Here is a 20,927-nt window from a genome sequence, read left to right as displayed (position 1 = left end):
TTTAACACTCCCCTTTCAAGGTATTTGGTTCTTATAATCATGGAACCACTAAAAGTTCCTGAGGGGAAAAATAGTTGATTTTCAGGACTCTCACTCTCTCATTGGGTTCAACATTTTTTTTCCTCTACCTCAGTTTTTTAATGCTTTCATCTCCTTGCGATAAAAGCCTTTGCAAGATTAATGTATCATTTTGGTAGGGTTAGCAAAAGCAGACTTAAAACACTTGTCCAGTTCACCATTTATAATAAGAACATTTGGAAGATTATAAAAATATAAAAATATAAAATGAGTAGTTTCTAAAACATTTAAAATCAAAATCTTAGCTTTGTCATCCCAATTGCAAACTAAAAACAAACCACACATCTACAAGTGACCTGAAAATATCTTCATGACTCATTAAAAAAAAAGTGTACCTCATTTCTGCAAAGAACTTAATTCAATGTGTACAGTTAATTTATAATCTGTGAAAATGTTGCTATATAAAAAGTATAGCTAATTAATAAAGACTACAGATTATGACTATACATTGACTTTTTTTTTATAAAAGTAGGCTTAGATTAACTGCAAAACTTTTGCTCACCTTTATCAACTTCATCAGGAGAACGTTCTTTGACATTGAAAATCCTTTTTATAATAAGAATGGAGTTTGTTACACTGACATGAAACATTCTGAATGCGTGAATATGCTATGAAAATTAGATATAACTATCTAAAATTCTCAACAGTTCATGATTCTTATGTCTTGAAATTCTATTGTTCTAATGAGTATTTTTTCTGTATTATGCTTTAAAATACATGTGGTCCCTCCTGTGCTTCCAGAAGGGACATTATTGTCTCATTTTATTGGCCATGACAACATTTTTTAAATTGCCTGACCTTAATCCGCTCTCTTGCTTCCACTTTTTTCATATCAGATTTGGTCCTCCCGAACTTCATTTAGTCATCACCCGACAAACTATGATGTACATTTCATGATCAAGGTAGATATTATATATACTGGGAATAAATTCCCAAGCCCCCAAATTATGTTAGGTGCCCTTTCTATACATTCTAGTATAACACCCACTTCCTCCATTATGCACATATTCAGAGTCTACAAATGTCTTGTTAAATATGTCTCTATTGGGGTGCCTGGATGGCTCAGTCACTATCAAAAAATATCAACCAGATCAATGAAAAATATACATATATGCCACAATATTTGTGAGGAGAATATGTTTTATTTTGGTTCAACATTCAGAGTTAACTCTTATGACTACTGTGAGCATGATAGCTTGTTTAGACATTGTGAACTATGCGGGTGCCTGGATGGCTCCGTCAGTTAAGCAGGGGACTCTTGGTTTTGGCTCAAGTCATGATCTCACAGTTCATGGGTTCAAGCCCCATGTTGGGCTCTGACATGACAGAAAGGAGCCTGCTTGGGATTCTCTCTCTTACCCTCCGCAACTCATGCTTTCTCTGACTCGCTCAAAATAAATAAACTTTAAAAAAAAAAAAAGACATTGCCAACTATGCAACAACATGCCCTTTACTGATCTCAATGTGCACTGTATGTCACATGCTTTCTGGGATTTTTTTTTTTTTTTTTTTTTGGTGCAGGGAGACTTCTTTTTTAAATGTTTTATTTATTTTTGAGAGACAGAGAGCATGAGCAGGGGAGAGAGGGAGGGACTGAGGATCTGAAGCAGGCTCTGCACTAACAGTGCACAGCCCAATGTGGCTCAAATGCAGGAACCAAGTCAAGTCGTGAGATCCTGACCTGAGGGGACTGAGTCATCCTGGCACCTGCTTTCTGGGAACTTCTTTTTACTTTCTTTCTTTCTTTTTTTTTTTTAATTTTTTTTAACGTTTATTTATTATTGAGAGACAGACAGAAACAGAGCATGAGCATGGGAGGGGCAGAGAGAGGGGGAGACACAATCTGAAGCAGGCTCCAGGCTCTGAGCTGTCAGCACAGAGCCCAATGTGGGCTCGAACTCACAAACTGAGAGATCTGAGCGGAAGTCGGATGCTCAACCAAATGAGCCACCCAGGCGCCCCTTGGGAACTTCTTAAGATTTATTTCATTGTGCTCTACAGTAACATCTATCGTTTGTTTACTTGTTTATATTTTGGGATATATTTGTTTATTTGTATATATATTACATATATTTTCTGGTTTAAAAATTTTATTAAAACAGAATTTTTTAGTAATTTTGGTAACAGAAAAAAAAAAGGTTATTAACCTAAACAGTGGTTCTCATACCTGCAAGTGGAAAAAATAATAATGTTATAAAAGTATGAAACTTAAGAAAGATAAATATCACGAAGAAAATCTTTGTGTGTGTGTGTAAGCAGCTTATATAAATGGTTGTATTTACCTCTAAATTAAATTGGCCCCTATCCCAACACATCCAACACTCTAACTGATTTAGATGTAACAAAGCTGTCTAAGAGTATACCATTCTTAGGTCAATAAGAACAATTGCTGACAAAAAAGATATTTGTTCACTCTTTGATCCACTTTCTGTGGAAATGCAAGCCTTACTTAAATGTCATACAAACAACACTGAGATTCCCCAGAGAGTATTTTGAGGACTGGTATCCAGGTTATTCTGTATCCTCGTGCCCTCTGCTTCCTCTATTACTCCAAATGACCAGTAGTATCTCTCATATTCTAGCTGACACCCAAGCAGAATTTAACATGCTCTGTGCTTTTCAAATATACTCTGCAATTAGTGCACATTGTAAATAAAGATTATTGATGTCTTTTGGGTTTGTGGATTCCACTGGTGTTATAATGGTCATTAGTACCTATGCTCTCGACTGGTATTATCACAGCAGCTTGCCTCCAAACATATTTTCTTTTTGTTATTTTAGAAAGATTTCTTTGTCCTAGGAATATTTAAGCACAAGTGTATATAATAAAGGGAAGCATTCATGGTGAGGAGAGGAGGGAAAGAGGAGAGGGAGGAAAATGATGAAGCCAAATGACAGTACATTTTTCATTTACAGAATGAGGAGAGAGAAGTCTGCTATAAAATAAATTCATATTTTTCTTAAATATTGAAATTATTTTAATACTGTTTCCAGGTAGTATGCTGTGAACTCAGTCTTCTGTGTTGGACCCACATCAGGTCTCTCATGATTCAGATGAATTTGAACTAAACAAACAAACAAACAAAAAACCCACATAACATTAGACAATACCTAACATGAAAATAAACTCTTTGTTTAACAGAATTGAATGAGGGAGAATGGGAAAAGAAACAGGCTGGTCTGCTCACTGTATGCAATAGTGAAGCAGTTGGAATTTAGGAACAGGATTGTACTCCCAGGGCAAAAGGAAAGTGGACCTTAGTGTCTGCACAGGAGAAAGTCTTATGAGGGCTGGAAGTGAAATAAAAGGAGGGAAGAATTTAGCAAGTTCAAGGTACAATTAAATCTAGCAAAATAGATATACTCTTCCTTCTACTTAACGTAACTTTTCCTCTAGCCCTTCAGAATTTCTGTAAATGTCTAAACCCAGAAAAGGCAAAATAACTGAAATTATTATAAAAAGGAGGGCACAGGAGGATCATGGGTTTTGGGTTTGTTTTCACCAGAACTGGTATCAGCCAGCTCATTGGTAAGAGAAATGATTTAAAGAGAACATGCATGAAAGAGATACATAACATACACTCACACCAACAGGACCAACTTGGGAAAAAAATGACATAAACGAAAAATGGCCCATGTCCTAATTTTAACCAATTAGTATTTTAACAATCAAGAAACAATTTTCTGACTTTGCCATTTCTCCACAATATTTGATCACCCTTTCTTCCTGAAAAAGTCTCCCTCTTTGATTTACATAATAATAACCCCTAATAGTTTTTCAACTTCGTTATTTCTTCTCATTGGCAGAAGAAGCATTTAAGTCTCTGGATTTGATAGTAGAGGAACAAGAAAGGCATGGTGGCTACCTTTTGGCTCCTAGCAGCAGAAAGTGTGGGGAGCTCCCATCCTGCAGAAAATTCCATGGACAGGATGAATCAACCCCTCATTCTCCTCTCTTCTGTCAACAACACACATATTGGTGTTCTTTAACATTGTCTATATTCTTTCTTCTTATTTTATATAATCTCCCTGGCAGTCATACCAATTCCTTTAGTTTCTTTTGTTTTTTGTTTTTATTTATTTTGAGGGGGTGGGCAGAAAGAGAGGGAGAGAGAGAGAAATAATCCCCATGTTGTCAACGCAGAGTCTGACATAAGGCTGGATACCACCAGCCATCAGATCATGACCTGAGCTAAAATCAAGAGTTAGATGCTTAGCCGACTGAGCCACCCAGGTGCCCCTCAACTCCTTTAGTTTCAATTAACCTTTCTAGTATAGTAATTTCCAAATCAGTCTCACTGGCATAGACGCCATTCCTTTTATTCATACTCATACATCCAAATGATAGTAGATATTGCCAATCAGATGTTACTCTTGAAGGTCATATTAAACGTGCCTAACATTCAGCTTGTCAATTTCTCCTGGGAAAATTATACTAAAGATGCTAAAATGCAAAGGATTACTGAAACTACTGTCATTGGATTAAAATTTTATGAGAAAGTGCTTACATTCATCTACATTCACTTCAACTATTTATGCATTCACATATGTGAGCTGATTGTTTGCTATGTGCCAACTAATCATTTAAGTAGGGAGAGAGATGCAGACTAGGCACATAGTCTTTATTTTACGGAGTTTACATTCCTATCAGTAAGAGAAAAAGTTCCTAGGAACAAATAAGTATGGAAGGAATTGTGAGACAATTAAAATTTCTAAGAATTAAAGATGAAGTATATTAAGGAAGTGTTAAGTGATGGGACAAGGATATTTTATGTGCAAGGGAGAGAAAAGTTCTCACTGAAATAGAAGTATTTGAAAACAGAACTGAGCAAAGTGAGGAAGGAAGCCACATCAAGTTTGATGGAAAGAATCAGTAACATTTTCCAAAACAAGTGCATTTTCCAATTTAAAAGTATTTTTTTATGAGAAAATGATCATTCAGTCCCTTTTATTAGTAACAGATTTATGTTTCACATTGCATCATACATGAGTACTCAGAATGTATCTTGTTTTCAAATTTTTATTTAAATTCTAGTTGGTTAATATATAGTGTAATATTGATTTCAGGAGTAGAATTTAGTGATTCATCACTTACATAAAACACCTAGCACTCATCACAAGAGCCCTCCTTAATGCCCATCACCCATTTAGCCCATTCCCTGCCCACCTCCCCCTCCAGCAACCCTCAGTTTGTTTTCTATAAGAGTCTCTTACGGTTTTGCTTTCCTTTTTTTTCCCCCTTCCCTTATGTTTACCTGTTTTGTTTCTTAACACCCCCTCCAAAAAAAAGAGTAAGAGTAGTTTGCTGTCTACATAATTATTTTTAATTCACACTAAGAACTGAGAAGTATTGGGCATGAGTGTTTTCTTCTGATGTTTTAAGTCCTGCATTTAATGTAGACACTGGCTCAAAAATGGAGTTATGCTCACATGAAAATTAGATGAGATGCAGGATAACTATCTTTATGTGAATAAATCAATATATTTTCCTATGCTTGAGGAAAAAAAAACACACCAAATATTACTTAATGTAGTGGATGATATGATAACCAAGGAAAATTCTTTCATAGTGAAAAATTTCAGAATGTTTACCAATATGGTCTCTAAAAGAATACAATGAAGATTTTCTTTAATTAAATAACAATCTTCAAATAAACAAGAAATTTTGAGAGTTTAAAGTACAGACGGATTATAAATTATGGATCATGTGAACTGATAATGATATTTATGATTTTTGTGTAAATCCAGAAAGAATAAAGCATTTTAATCTCTGGTAATAAAATCTCAAAGTGTCTAAAAAGTACTCATTTTAAAATAATAAATGTATAAAATCATAATATTTTGCATAAGGATATATTAATGGTGTATGAAATTGCTTATTTATGCATATTATATGCAATTTTTAGTAATCACTTAATATAAATGAGATGTGGGCAATAGTGCCTTTAGGGCAAAACTAAATATCTATGTTCTAGTTTTTATTAAAAGTTTGCTTTTAAGCAAACCAGGTCACGGTGTCATGGTTCATGGGTTCAAGGCTTGCATTGGGCTCTGTGCTGACAGCTCAGAGCCTAGAACCTGCTTTGGCTACTGTTTCTCCCTTGCTCTCTACCCCTTTCCCGCTGGTGCTCTGTCTCCCTCTCTCAAAAATAAATGTTTTTAAAAAATAAAAATTTAAAAAAAGAGAGAGAAAGAGCTCTCATGAAAGTGACCACTCTACTTGACCTTTAAAAAAAAGTTTTGCTTCGGAAGAGTCAATCTCTTTTTCTAAGTTAATATTTGGTCTAGTCTTCTGATTACAAATGAGTTAGTATCACACTCCTACTTTATCTGCTGTGCTTTGTGTTTAAAACATATCTCCTCTTCCTTGAAGACAGATGATACAGATAGGTGTCTTCCTTGAAGACAGATGATACAGACAGATGATACAGACAGATGAGACAGACAGATACAGATGATACAGATGATACAGATGATACAGTCTATATAGATAGACTTTACAATATGTCTGAAACGCTTGCTTTATTTATATTTGGAAGCAGTGTCTTTTAAAATGGCATTATCGTCTATAAAATAAAGATCACCACAAACCTAATTAGAATTAATAATGCATTTTAAATTTTAATTACACACTGCTCTCCTGTTAAAATTAAATCTACAATCATTTAAAATGTTAATAACCCTTTGAGAGAAATGAAGACCATATGAATATTAGTTCAGGCAGATTGGATAAAGCAGTTGATTTTTTTTTTTAGTAATATATGTCTTTTATCAGTATTTGACCCTCTAAGCTATCATTGGCAGAATCTGTAACTAAGATGTATTTTTCTCCATATTAATTTCCACTCATTCTATATTGCATTGAATTTGTAGAAGTATTGTATAACAAAACACAATTAAAAGGATGTCATAATTTCTAAATTAAGAAAGCCTGTTAATTTACAGAAATGGATGATATATAAGAAAAAACATTCTTACAGTTGTAAATCTAATCTAAAATACTTAGATTCCACTCAACACTAAGGGGTTATATTCTACTTTTTAAAGAATGCTATTTCACTCTATTCTCAGGGATTTTTGATACTGAAATGAAAGAATATGTTGCTTTATAAAAGAAAAATAACATATGCTGTTTTATCCTAATATATAATTGTTTTAATATTATTTAGTATATAAAACTTGATTTCCATAAAAATGTTTCAAGAATTGCCTCTTAAAATAATGAAGCACACATAAATGTGAGTCAAACTACTGAATTCCAAAACAAATGTAATGAGTTATACTACAAAATATAAAATTGTGAACAAAATTTATGTGGTTATTTTAAATACAAATATTCTCCCAACTGTACATTTAATAATATTTGATACAGTTTTAATGCTGGCATTCAATTTATTTCATTTGCAGTTTACTTATAAGTAAATTACTTTGTTTAATTATCAAAATTTCATAATGGTAATGTGAATTCAATTCCTCAAAATTAAGAATTAGATCTCAGTGCACACAGTTCACAATATATTACCTCTTTCTTTTAGCAATAATCTCACCTTGGATAAACCACTTTGGCTACGCTACTGCCACTGTGCAAAGCTTACCTCCTTCTTGATAGTATTTCCCAATTATAATAGACTTGGAGTAGAGCATATATCATGGCTACAAGATGTTACAATTACCCAGACTTATCTGGCAACTTTTACACTATTTGGGAGCATATCATTATGTCACATGTCACTAAGTGTCAATGACTTTCAACAAAATAAGATACCCTTGTTGAAACTTTAATCATGTCCCAATAGACAAGCTCATTTTTATACTGTTTTTTGGTGATGCCCTGGCCACTTATTTTTGGCTGTGGATTGTCATGGTGAGGCTATGAAACCTTGGAAGGAAATTAAACAATTACTTGAAAAAGAAAGGGGAACTTTTTTCATAGCATTTATCAAACAGTATTCTTTTTATCTGATATTGAAACCTGACACATCCTACTCAAAAGTTAATGCAAGATACCAAAATCCATTAAGATATCCTAAGATTATAAAAGTCAGATTTGTTTTCATTATTCATAAAATTCTAGCATCCATGACTACTGAAGTAATGTCTGACTACTGTTTCAGAATCAAGCTGTATGTCTATTGTGATGGCATGGAAAGATTAGCTGAGCTCTCAAAATTACAATAGGATAGGATGGGAATGGAAGGGGAGGGGAGGCGAGGGGAGAGGAGGGAGGGCAGTAGAGGGGAAGGGAGGGAAATAAAATATGGCCTTTGAAATATTTATCTTATGTAGCATTATCTATATCTGAATTTGAAATCCATCACTGATAAAACTCTTTAAAAACATAGTTTTGATGGTGTTTTAAATGCGGTTTAACGTGTGTTTGAAAGTTTCTAAATAACATTATCAGTAGTTTCTAGTGTTATAGGTCTTACTTTTTAACTCTTGACTCTTGAATTTCTATTGTATAAAACTGAATATTTTAAAAAACATGTCTTCTATTTTTGCAGTAAGTACATAATTCCCCAAAACATCCTTTTTTGTCATCTAGGACCCAGCATTCCCACTTCTGTCTATAGCACAAATGTCCTTAGCTTAGTCTTGGCATGTTTTTGTTGTCATCACAGAGGCATCATCAGTGAAAAGTTATGTAGCCCCCATGCCTGCCAATGAATACATAGGACAGTAAGTTACTTGTTCCCCCTTATCCTCTTCTTGTTTTCAGAATCCTCAATCAAGTACTAACTTGAAAGTCTGGTCTGTTTATGAGGGCTGGTTATTTCATGGTACTATATCTCCAGCATTTACCACATTTCCTGAAACATGATAGTTATTCAATGAAAATTTGACTGAATGACTGGATGAATGGGAATAAATGAATGAAATGAATGCTGTGACTATGCTAAATAAATCTAAGACGTTCTTTTCCTTCTTTTACCTTATCATGTCCTTTGAAAATAAATGTCTTTTTGTATAATTTGAGGCACCTTGTAATTAAAGGACATTAGTATAAACATAAGTATGTACCTAAGATTTCAATAACAACCTTTTGTCTTTTTTTTTTTCCTTCTTAATAAGGACTTTAAATTTTAGGGGGAAAAAAAAAAACTACGTTTTGTACTTGGTTTATCCTGAGCTATTTTTACTACTAACGAAAATTGTCTCTGAATAGATGGAACAACAAAAATAGCTCTTATGCAACATAAGGTATTCTTCATATCAAAATAACAAGTTAAGGTTATACTTTAGCATCATATGCTATTTTTTCAGCCAAACAAAAATCAATCTCCATTTTGGGGAAAGTAGAAAAAAATCAAAATGCAATATCATCTGAATAAAAATTACCAATTTAGGAAGGAGAGAATCTTCTTAGAAAGAAAGAGAAAGTTCTTCATTAATTTTAGTTCCAATTGTTAAAAAAGGTTTCTAAAAACACTATAGAGATAGTCTAAGTGTTTTGTTTGGAATCAGTTTCTTCCTGTGTGCATGCTATCCAACTTATGATGGAAAAAAAGAAAATTAGCAAAGGTTAATTTATTTTTGTAATGTTCTCATGGGAATTCTATAGCACATTAGAAACTGAAGTTAAGGGTTTTTATTTCCAGAAGCAAAGACTCTGAATAAAATGATAGCATGTGGACTCTACAGATTCTTCTAGACAAACTCCCTACACACCCAGTAGTCTTTCTCAGATTGTAACTTTGGTTTGACCACAATAAAAGTTTAATGGAACCAATATCCAGAGTCCAAAGTGAAATATTCACATACATGATATCCACATTTGTAAATATGTATTTCACCATTTGTTTCACTTTCAAATTTTCAAGCAGCATTAAAAAACATGGTAAAGGGGGCACCTGGGTGGCGCAGTCGGTTGAGCGTCCGACTTCAGCCAGGTCACGATCTCGCGGTCCGTGAGTTCGAGCCCCGCGTCAGGCTCTGGGCTGATGGCTCAGAGCCTGGAGCCTGTTTCCGATTCTGTGTCTCCCTCTCTCTCTGCCCCTCCCCCGTTCATGCTCTGTCTCTCTCTGTCCCAAAAATAAAATAAAAAAAAAAAAAAAAACGTTGAAAAAACATGGTAAAGTTGGCCATATCTTTTAATTTGTTCATGTGAAATCTATATCATATTTTATACTTTTGGATTAATTCAAATCCCAGTAATTACTAATAAATAAAAGTAGAAATAGATTTTGAAAGGATCCTTCTCACATCCGTGTCCCCAATTCTAAACAAATTCTAAATATCAAAATTGTAAACTATTAAAAAAGGTAAGTTAAATGATATTCAATATTGGAATTCATATCTACTTTTATTTATTACACCATGCAAACGAGAATATAGAACTCTGATTTTTAACTATGTTAACAAGGTAAAACCTTGGTACTGCTCAATAAATCTAGATAGTATTTGGTAATTTCAGAGAGAGAGAGAAAGGAAGAGAGACTGATAGAAGTGAGAAATGCAGAGCAAAACCCAATAATGTATCTAATATTCATAGGAAAATTATTTTTGTTTTGTTTTGTTTAATGTTTTTCTTTGAAAGAGCACAAGTCAGGGAAGGGCAGAGAAACCCAAGCAGGCTCCACACTGACACCAGCGAGCCCAATCTGGAGTTTGAACTCACGAACCTCAAGATCATGACCTGAGCTGAAGTTGGGACACTCAACCAACTGAGCCACCCAGGTGCCCCAGGAAAATTCTTTTAAAAAGGAATTATTAGTTTACAAAGACACAGACATATAATCATTAATATGGAAATAAATATGTGGATTTATATAAAAGAATAAAGAGGGATCCCTTGGAGATAGAAGGTAATAGTCCATTCTGAGCTGTAAAGTCACTGTCAAACTTTTCTTTCTTTATCTCCATCTCATTTCTCTCCCTAGCTGCTTGTCTATTTCTACGTGCCAACATTTAATCTTTATTCCTCTGGAAACTGGTTTCTTTGCTCATTAGATGTCTTAAACAAAGTCTATTATGATCACATCTAAGTGGCAATCTCAGTCCACAGAATTTAGTTACTTTCTGGCTCAGTCCTGCAGTTAATCATCTCTGTGCACATGTTAGAAACTTTTATGATACTGACTTCAATGGTGCCACGTTACTCTAAATATCCAATGAGCCTTCCATGGGTAGGAGTCAAATCTTTTTCAGATCTCCTAGTCTAAGACTGTAAGGCTTTTTCTCTAAAACACTTCTGAATGAACAAAAATTTTAACACCCTTAGTATCTTAAAATCTATTAGGTTGGCTTGAAGTTATAAATTACTTTGATTATACAACTTATACGTAAAAATATTTTTTTTCTCAATTGGTTAATCACATTGAAAATAGTTAAATTGGGGCGCCTGGGTGGCGCAGTCGGTTAAGCGTCCGACATCAGCCAGGTCACGATCTCGCGGTCCGTGAGTTCGAGCCCCGCGTCAGGCTCTGGGCTGATGGCTCAGAGCCTGGAGCCTGTTTCCGATTCTGTGTCTCCCTCTCTCTCTGCCCCTCCCCCGTTCATGCTCTGTCTCTCTCTGTCCCAAAAATAAATAAAAAACGTTGAAAAAAAAATAAAAAAAAAAAGAAAATAGTTAAATTATTTTGAAAGAAATCCATCAATTTATCTACTAATATATATACCCATATGCTTTCAATTACTATTTATATCATCTCCTATAGACTCATAAAGCAATAAACTCAAGGTTGTTAGTTTTGACTTCCTACCTAGACTCTGATTCTCTAACGTTCTCTAGTCTAACTGGCCGCTATGGAACGAGCTCTTCTGTCTGTCAGCACAATCTCACCAAGAGAACTGTAGGAAATAGTATATCTATAGTTTGCAAATAAGAAACCTGGAAAGTAATTTTATGAAAACAACTTATAGAGCACATACATCCCATTTTGCCAAGTCTCAGATTTTTTTAAGTATTACTCAAAATTTTCATATGGATTGTTGAACTAATTGACCTGCAATAAGTAGTTTGGTATTACAACTTCCAGACTTTTCAAATGCATGAATGGAATTATTGGTTATTTCAAGAAGATTACTGCTTTATTAACTGTTTGATTTTTGAAGTGAGAAAATATAGTATGTTCTGCACTACAGTATGCATGTTAGGGATACAAGCCCCTTGTTTCTTCATACTATCAAGAACTATAATTCAAACATAGTTTCTGTAGTTGAACAGAAGTTTTGTTTTGTTTTTTTTTTTTTCAACGTTTATTTATTTTTGGGACAGAGAGAGACAGAGCATGAATGGGGGAGGGGCAGAGAGAGAGGGAGACACAGAATCCGAAACAGGCTCCAGGCTCTGAGCCATCAGCCCAGAGCCTGATGCGGGGCTCGAACTCCCGGACCGCTAGATCGTGACCTGGCTGAAGTCGGACGCTTAACCGACTGCGCCACCCAGGCGCCCCTGAACAGAAGTTTTTAAAATTATCTAGCCTGAATGGGAAAATTGCATCTTGTAAAAATAAAAGCAAAATAAATACATGATATAGTATATTCACCAGCATAAAATAAGTGACATTTAACATTGCATCAAATTTAGGTATTTATTGACCTTCTATTTAGCTTAGTTTTCAGCATGGCTATTGACTTACAATGAATACTTTTTCATGATAATAAAAATCACAAAGGAGAATTTACAGAACAATAGTGCCAAGAAATGGAATTGTGTCAATACAAGTAATTCATATTAGCAGGTGAGTCTCCCCAGAGATTTACTACTTATTTTCCTCAGAGGATGAATTAAAAAGATTTAGCTACCTTCATCATGAAGCCATAAACTCAAGGGAATAACTTTCATTATGAGCAAATGTTTGAAAATTTGTTATTCATTATTGGAAATTAAAGACTAAGTAGATTCATTAAGGACATTAATTACATAGACAATTAGCTGTTGTTTCGGAATTGCTTAAGATGGTTTCAATAAAATAATTTTAATGACTATGTGGATGTTGTTGCATTTCTAAACATAATATTCTATCATGGCAATTTTATTGAATATAAGAGGAAATATATGAAGCTAGAAGAAATACCTAATTTATATGGGGATTATGTATCTTAATAAATTACTTTTAATCCATATCTGTATATTGCAGTTTGAAACACAAGATGTTGGTATGGTCATTAATACTGGAGGGACTTCATGATGCTAAAATAAAATATTCCTTGGAGTATTTGGAACTATTTGGAATTACAGCTTTAAAATATCTGAATAATTATGGAGGTCAATGTCTGATCTAAATTTGAACATGTATTCAGAAATGTGCTTGTTTGACAGATTATATCCAGTGAAGTAACTGACATCTATTTTAAAAGGAATGTTTTTCACTAACTGAATTTGCTAAGAGATATGAAACCTGACTGCTGGTTTTCATTACAACTCATTCTCTCACTAGCTGAAGCTTATATACAAGTATCCCTGTTCAGTAAACAAGTAAAACAAATAGTTTTAATCTCCCATGTGCAAATCTATGGATTCACTTTGGTCAATGCAGAAGTCAACTTTAAATCCATAAAGAGCATAACCATCACAAACTCCACCTTAAAACTCCTGATCATTCCCCCTCAGTGAGCAACACAGCAATTTTCTCCTTCAACATGATCTATCTTTCTTGGATTTGTATTAGACTCAACGTTCTGTGTAGCAGAGTTTGCCTTATTCTTTGACAGTATGTCCATTTTTCCTATATTATTATTTTCATATTTCATGTGTATATGACTGTAACTAAGTGATTTTACTATTCTGGAATAGGCACTGGGACAGCTATTCCTTAGAAACTATGATAGGTGATCATAGACGAATGAAAGAGATACATAGACAAACTTAGTATTTTCCGGTTCATTGGCAATGTGATGTCAAGACTTCTCTTGCTTGAGTATGAAGGTATATGATCTAGAATTTTTGTAATAATATCCTTTTAGGCCTGTAACTGAATCTCTGCCTCAAAATATTAAGATTTCATGTTGAAGAAAAATAAAACCAAAGAAAAGTGTAAGTCTGGAAAAAGAAAATAGATTTATATGTTCATCTGGACCAGAACAATATTTGCCTTAGATTTTCCATCTCTACGTGATGAAGGAAGGTATGATATTCTAGCAAGAAATAGTTCAAGTGCTTAACATTCCAGATGCTAGCAAAAAAAAAAAAAAAAGAGTCAAGCAGTCATAAAACTAGATAGATGCAGATGAGTAGATAGGCTACTCTATATTCTTGACCTTCATCTGTTATATCAACATTTCTTCTCCTGACTGGTAATGGCAAAAAATCAAAGAGGGTAGAAAGAAAAACTTCCATGAGACAACAAACCAGTGAGCAAAGTATTTGCTCAATTTCATCAATTGTAGTGAAACTTTGTAAGTACATTGTAAGCAGATCTAAAGGATAAATAAATCAGAATCCAAATCACAATCTGTGATATTGTTATCTGATAAGCATTACAAGAGCAATTATATTTTTCTTTATTTTTTATGTTTATTTTTGAGACAGAGAGAAAGAGCGCAAGCAGGGGAGGGGCAGAGAGAGAGGGAGACACAGAATCCGAAGCAGGCTCCAGGCTCTGAGCTGTGGAGCCCAATGGAGGGCTAGAACTCACAAACTTCGAGATCATGAGCTGAGCCAAAGGCTGATGCTTAACTGACTGAGCCACCCAGGCTCCCTGAGTTTTCTGCAAAGCCTTCACATGCTAGGTTATACAATAAACAAATATGAGTATATTTCATAAAATGTTATAATCATTAATGTTTTAACAAAGTCTTTTTATGAAAAGGTGACATAATCTACCCTTCGACATTTGACACCAGAACAATAAATAATTCTTCACACCCTATAAATCTGATAAATTTAATTGAATAAGGGAGCACATATGTCCTAATAAATTAAGTATGGCTATAGATTTGGTAAAATAGTTCATATAATTCCTAAATTTAATTTAGTTCCATTAATTCCTAAAATTAATAGTGAAAAAGTCTAAATATATGATATTTTTTTAGGGTGGGCCTGACCATTAAAGTTACTGTGAAAACCAAAATTCAATGAGATCAAGTATTAAAAAGTAGGGTCTGAGGGGTGCCTCAGTGGCTCAGTCAGTTATGCTGCCAACTCTTGGTTTTGGCTCCTGTTATGATGTCATGGTTCCTGAGTTTGAGCCCCATGTGCGGCTCTGGGCTGACAGTGTATAGTCTGCTTGGGATTCTTTCTCTCCCCCTCTCTCTGCCCCTCTCATGGACTCTTTCTCTTTCAAAATAAATAAATTAATTAAAAAAAATTTTTTTTAAACTTTTTTTTTTCAACGTTTATTTATTTTTGGGACAGAGAGAGCCAGAGCATGAACGGGGGAGGGGCAGAGAGAGAGAGGGAGACACAGAATCGGAAACAGGCTCCAGGCTCTGAGCCATCAGCCCAGAGCCTGACGCGGGGCTCGAACTCACGGACCACGAGATCGTGACCTGGCTGAAGTCCGACGCTTAACCGACTGCGCCACCCAGGCGCCCCTAAAAAAAATTTTTTTTAAGGTAGGATCTGTTTTCTGCATATCAAGATGAAATTAGTTAAATAATATTGTAAATGATTCCTAATATTTACATGCATACATTATAACATCTGAGATTAAGTAAATTTTGCATTATATGATTTACGATTCTTCAAATCAGATAATTATGTTTTAAAATATAATACAGTTCGATAAGCACATCTATCTACACATAAAAAGGGGGACATATATAAATATATAACATTCACATTGGAATAGAAAGTAAATATTCAATCAGGAAGGCATTATTCTTTGAAAACTGATGTCTGAGAAGATAAAAATTGCTCTTTTTGTTACTAAGGTGAAAATAAAGTTTTTGAAGCTTTTCCTTGGCCAAGTACTATGGTATCAAGAAAGTCAAAGACCCATGCAAATCTACCCCAGTATGCCGGCCTCTGACAAACCCATTATCACTAAAGGAGTATTTTTCAAAACCTCCTTTTAAAATTAAACTTTGAGGGGCGCCTGGGTGGCGCAGTCGGTTAAGCGTCCGACTTCAGCCAGGTCACGATCTCACGGTCCGTGAGTTCGAGCCCCGCGTCAGGCTTTGGGCTGATGGCTCAGAGCCTGGAGCCTGTTTCCGATTCTGTGTCTCCCTCTCTCTCTGCCCCTCCACCGTTCATGCTCTGTCCCTCTCTGTCCCAAAAATAAATAAACGTTGAAAAAAAAAATTAAAAAAAAAATAAAATTAAATTAAACTTTGAGATCATTGTAGACTCACATTCAGTTTTAAGAAATAACATACAGATTTCTCATGTCCCCTTAACCCAGTTTCCCACAATGATACATCTTGCAAAATTATGGTACAATATCACAGCAAAGCTGGTGACATTAAAACAGGCAATACACACCAGCGTTCATCACTCCAACGATCATCTATCTGGAACTCTGGCACTTAAAAAAATTTTTTTCTAACATTTATTTATTTTTGAGAGACAGAGAGAGACCGAGTGTGAATGGGGGAGGGGCAGAGAGAGAGGGAGACACAGAATCCTAAGCAGGCTCCAAGTTCCCAGCTGTCAGCACGGAGCCTGACGCCGGGCTTGAACTGTGAGATCATGAACTGAGACAAAGTGGATGTTTCAGCAACTGAGCCACCCAGGTGCCCCTGGAATTGTGACACTTTATGGAACTTCCACTTTGCAAATATTTCAGTAACTGGGTCTCCAACAGACAACTTTTCTTCTCTATAGATAGTCCAGTGGCTTCATAATTACACAGATCACAAAATCTTACAGTCTTTCTTCTTGTAAATAATTCTATAGCTTTGATTCCTACATTATCAATGGAATTAATTGATCAGAAGCTGTATTTTGCGATACAAAAATACAATGATGTTGGCAGAAACAGTAGGTAGGAAAGTTAATCCGAATTCAGACTATGTGTCAATTTTAGTCAATTCTATCCTAGCCTCCTCATGAGGAAAGTTCCACCCTATCCTCCTCTGAATGAAACATGGTCTAAATAAATTAGGCATTTTTTTCTTTGGGTGAAAGTAGGCCAAGATATTTAGAGAAGCCCTTTTACTACAAAAATCTGAGACTCTTTATAAAATTATTTTCAGCCCTCCTTTGTCTGCAGTTTGTTGCCTCATGGTCTTAGCAAGACTCCTCCATCTCAACATTACATCTGTGTTCCAGAACTGAAAGAGTTCAAAATGGTACATTCCAGTCAATTTTGTCATATTTAAGAAAGGACTCTTAAAAACTGAGAATAAACTGAGGGTTGATGGGGGTGGGAAGGAGGGGAGGGTTGGTGATGGGCATTGAGGAGGGCACCTTTTGGGATGAGCACTGGGTGTTGTATGGAAACCAATTTGACAATAAATTTCATATATTGAAAAAAAAAGCTGGAAAGAAAAAAAAACCTTATCCAGTGAGTTTTACTTCTATTTCATTGGCATAACTGTGTCACCTGGCTATTCTTAGCTGCAAAGAATCTGAGAGATATGTTTTCTTTTTTAAGCTGGATACATTGTTGCCTTTTTAAAAAATTAAGGTTCTCTCTTAGCGAAGGAAAAAAATACATCTTAGGGTATTATCTGTGAATACCACATGGGTCTAGTGCATTCATCTGCCATTGCGTATATATTGGTGTATATCCTTATTTCATTTCATTCACTCGTATGGACGACCGTTGTGAATTCCATGAATGTTTGTCAGAAATAGAAGCTGAATACCCTGACCTACCACACAATGGTTTACTCAATAGCCATAAAGTTTCATTGTAGTAGTTATTTGAGCCAACAGCCAAGTATGAAATTATTTTGAACAAGAACCAACCTCAACCCCTACATTGAATGGCTTTGAAATTAGCTCTTGCTGCTGATTTTTGCAGATAACATTTCTAAATGAATTCATCTGAAAATTACAAAGCAAGAAAGTGCTTATATGCAAAACTTCTACTGCTGTAATGTTATTTCAACAACTAAAGTTTGAATTATTTAAGTAATGTCAAGTTGCTTACACACTTCTGCTGTTACAAGTCAAAGAAGCATATTTTCCATTGCTATACAAATTTGGAGCAGATATATTTTCTGTTGAGTTCAAACTATAGTTCCAGTATTGCTTTTTTTTTTTAATTTATTTAACTTTAAAGGAAATTTCCATATTTCAAAATCTATTTAACTGTATAGTTGAAAATCTTCCACGTAACCTTCATTTGGGAGTGATTATTCTGCAATATAATGATATGCTAAAAGGCAAATACCAAGAGAAAAACCTAATAGAATACTTTAAATGCTTTCCAAGTGTTGCATAAGCTCAATTAAAATAATACGCTTGTGGACCGATATCAATATTTGCCAGTATCTCTGTGTTAAAAAAATTTCAAAGATGAAGTATGTAAAATCTCATTATAGATGAGTATTAACAGGTAATACAAGTATTTACAACCAATTTTGGTAACAGGCAAAATAAATTATGAATCCCACTTAAGTAAAATGTTACTCAGAACTCCATTGTTCCCATTAGTAGACCTGTACTACAAAAGTCTACTCAATTGTTATATTTTGGGTTTTGCCAATAAAAATCTGTGGAAATGTGTCATCTCCCTTGTTGTGGAAGCATCCTAAATTTTGTTTCTTGGCCCAAAAAGCCTGAAACTTTTACTAGTTTATCCTTTTCAGAAAACAAAAACTTTGTACCTCACTTTGTTATTGACTGCTTCTCATAAATTACCAACTCAAGTATTCTTATTAGGAAAATTTTACCTAACCTTCTACGTAGGTCCAAACAACTAGGACCTTTCAGAGCAATTTCCCTTTTTGATCTGTGTGCCTTTTGAACAGTGTTTCAGACAGAGAATAAAATTTAAACACTTTCCTACTGTCTGTATGACTCTTGATTAACTGAATTTTTTTGCCTACTTTTCTGAACCCCACTTTGTGGTCCTGGGCAACTTTCACACTGCTACCTCCACATTGCTCCTTCATCTACTTTCAACACGAATTCTTCTTTGTCTTACAGCCTTTTTGCTGTGGATAAACTTTCTGTCTGAACCTCTTATCTTCCAGTTGTTCAAATATCTGGATATTTCTCATAATTTTGATCTCAGAAGTAACACTCGCTCCTCAGAAAGACCTTCTCTGAGAACCATACCCAGTGCTTCCCACCCCACCAGCATCTGCAAATAATATCTCCATATTTAAATGGTCTTCAAAGTTGTAATCGTTATGTAAAATAAATGTATTTATTTGTATATTTATTAACAATTGGTCTCCCATTTTCCCTATAGAAATACTTTGAAAGAGCACAATATTTTTCAAATTAATGGGTGAATTAATGTGTCCCACAGTAGCTTATACTTTCTGAATATAGAGACTATTACATGCTCTTAGTAAAAGTGATTAATACATATTAAAATTTGTAAAATGAATGATTATGTTCTACTTGCTCCTAAAACTTGTAAGTCAGAATTAAGAAACTAACACTTCACCTTGAATTTACTCATAGTACTCACTTATCATGTACTCTTTCAATTTTCTTTTGTACTTTGGTTTTTGTTTCCTCAATTCATTTTATTTATTAATACTATTCAATCTACCATAAATATGATAGGATGATGACAATAGGTCCTGAAAATAACCCTGTATAAAAATAGAGTTTTGATTTTAATTGCCTATTACGGTAGAGTCAAAATTTACTTTTGTATTTCCATAACCTGACATTAGTGATTCTGCTGTATTTGAACTTAGCTAGGCTTTCCATAATGAGTAGAGTTGTAACTGGTATTTTGCTTTTAATTTAGCCACTTCACACTTGTCCTTATTGACCTTCACCCATGGTTTTAACTAACCGTTTATCTAACCTGTCAAGATCATGACAAATGTCCCCAGAGTTTGCTGTGATTGAATGTGAAATTTCTGTAGTAAGAAGAATCCCCTTGGCAACTGTTACGAGAGACACCAGAAAACTCTGACCCTTAAATTCAAATATACTTGGTTTTCCAATTAATCTAGAGCCTAAAGTGAAAAAAACAAAACAAACAAACAAAAAATCATGCCACCTTTATACATGTAGGCACATACACAGGATGTGCCAATAAATGAAGTATCTAGTAATACAAACAAGACAAGAAATTAACTAGGGAAAGAATTGCAAATCACACAATGCTCTTTAAAAACAAATAAAATATTTTACAATATGCAGAATTATATTTTAAAAATAACATATTCGTTTCAATCCAAAATAAAAGTAGAACTGTTTTTATAAGTCACAGGCATTTAAAGTGTAGCTTTCTTATTGATTTTCAAATTATATATTTAGAAATATTACTTTATCTTTTAATATGCCCTTTCTTTTACATTCAGTATATTAAAAAATAAAACAGTGATATTTATAAATATGGATTTAGGGTGTCCACTAATGATAGGAAGTTTGGTTTTACTGTTTATAAAATATTGGATCCCCTCAAATTTAAATTAGCTAAAGAAAACATAAAATTCAAGTGAATATGTGAATATCATAGAAGTTTTACATAGTTGCATTTGAAGCAAAAACACTTCCACTAATTGCATTCTACATGGTATCAACATGTTAAACGGTAAAAGTCTTGGGGTAATGATCAAATGCATGCAACGTGTGCTTATAGTGTTTTTTACCATCTGTGACCTAAAAGGAAAATAAGTTATTAAAGAGTCATCAAAATCTACTCCTTTGGTATTAAATATTAGATATGACTGAGACACTCAGAAAATGACATATTCCAAACCATAATTGCAATGTATAGTTTTATTAGTAGCTGTATTTTAGGAGATGCAGAACAAGCTATGGACTTTGGTTCATATATCAATTTCAGACAACTGAGGATAAAAATCAACTTTTCAAATACTCA

General features: G+C 34.3%; 1 pseudogene; it reads left to right on the top strand.

The window, feature by feature from the left end:
- LOC115501469 overlaps window positions 1-19,091 on the top strand; it is a 40,674-nt pseudogene extending 21,583 nt beyond the window's left edge.
- Window positions 19,092-20,927: the final 1,836 nt, after the last annotated feature.

This window comes from Lynx canadensis, chromosome A1, assembly GCF_007474595.2.
Source record: "Lynx canadensis isolate LIC74 chromosome A1, mLynCan4.pri.v2, whole genome shotgun sequence".
Lineage (NCBI taxonomy): Eukaryota > Metazoa > Chordata > Mammalia > Carnivora > Felidae > Lynx > Lynx canadensis.
The sequence above is the reverse complement of the archived record's forward strand: the minus strand, read 5'-3'. Positions and strand labels throughout refer to the sequence as shown.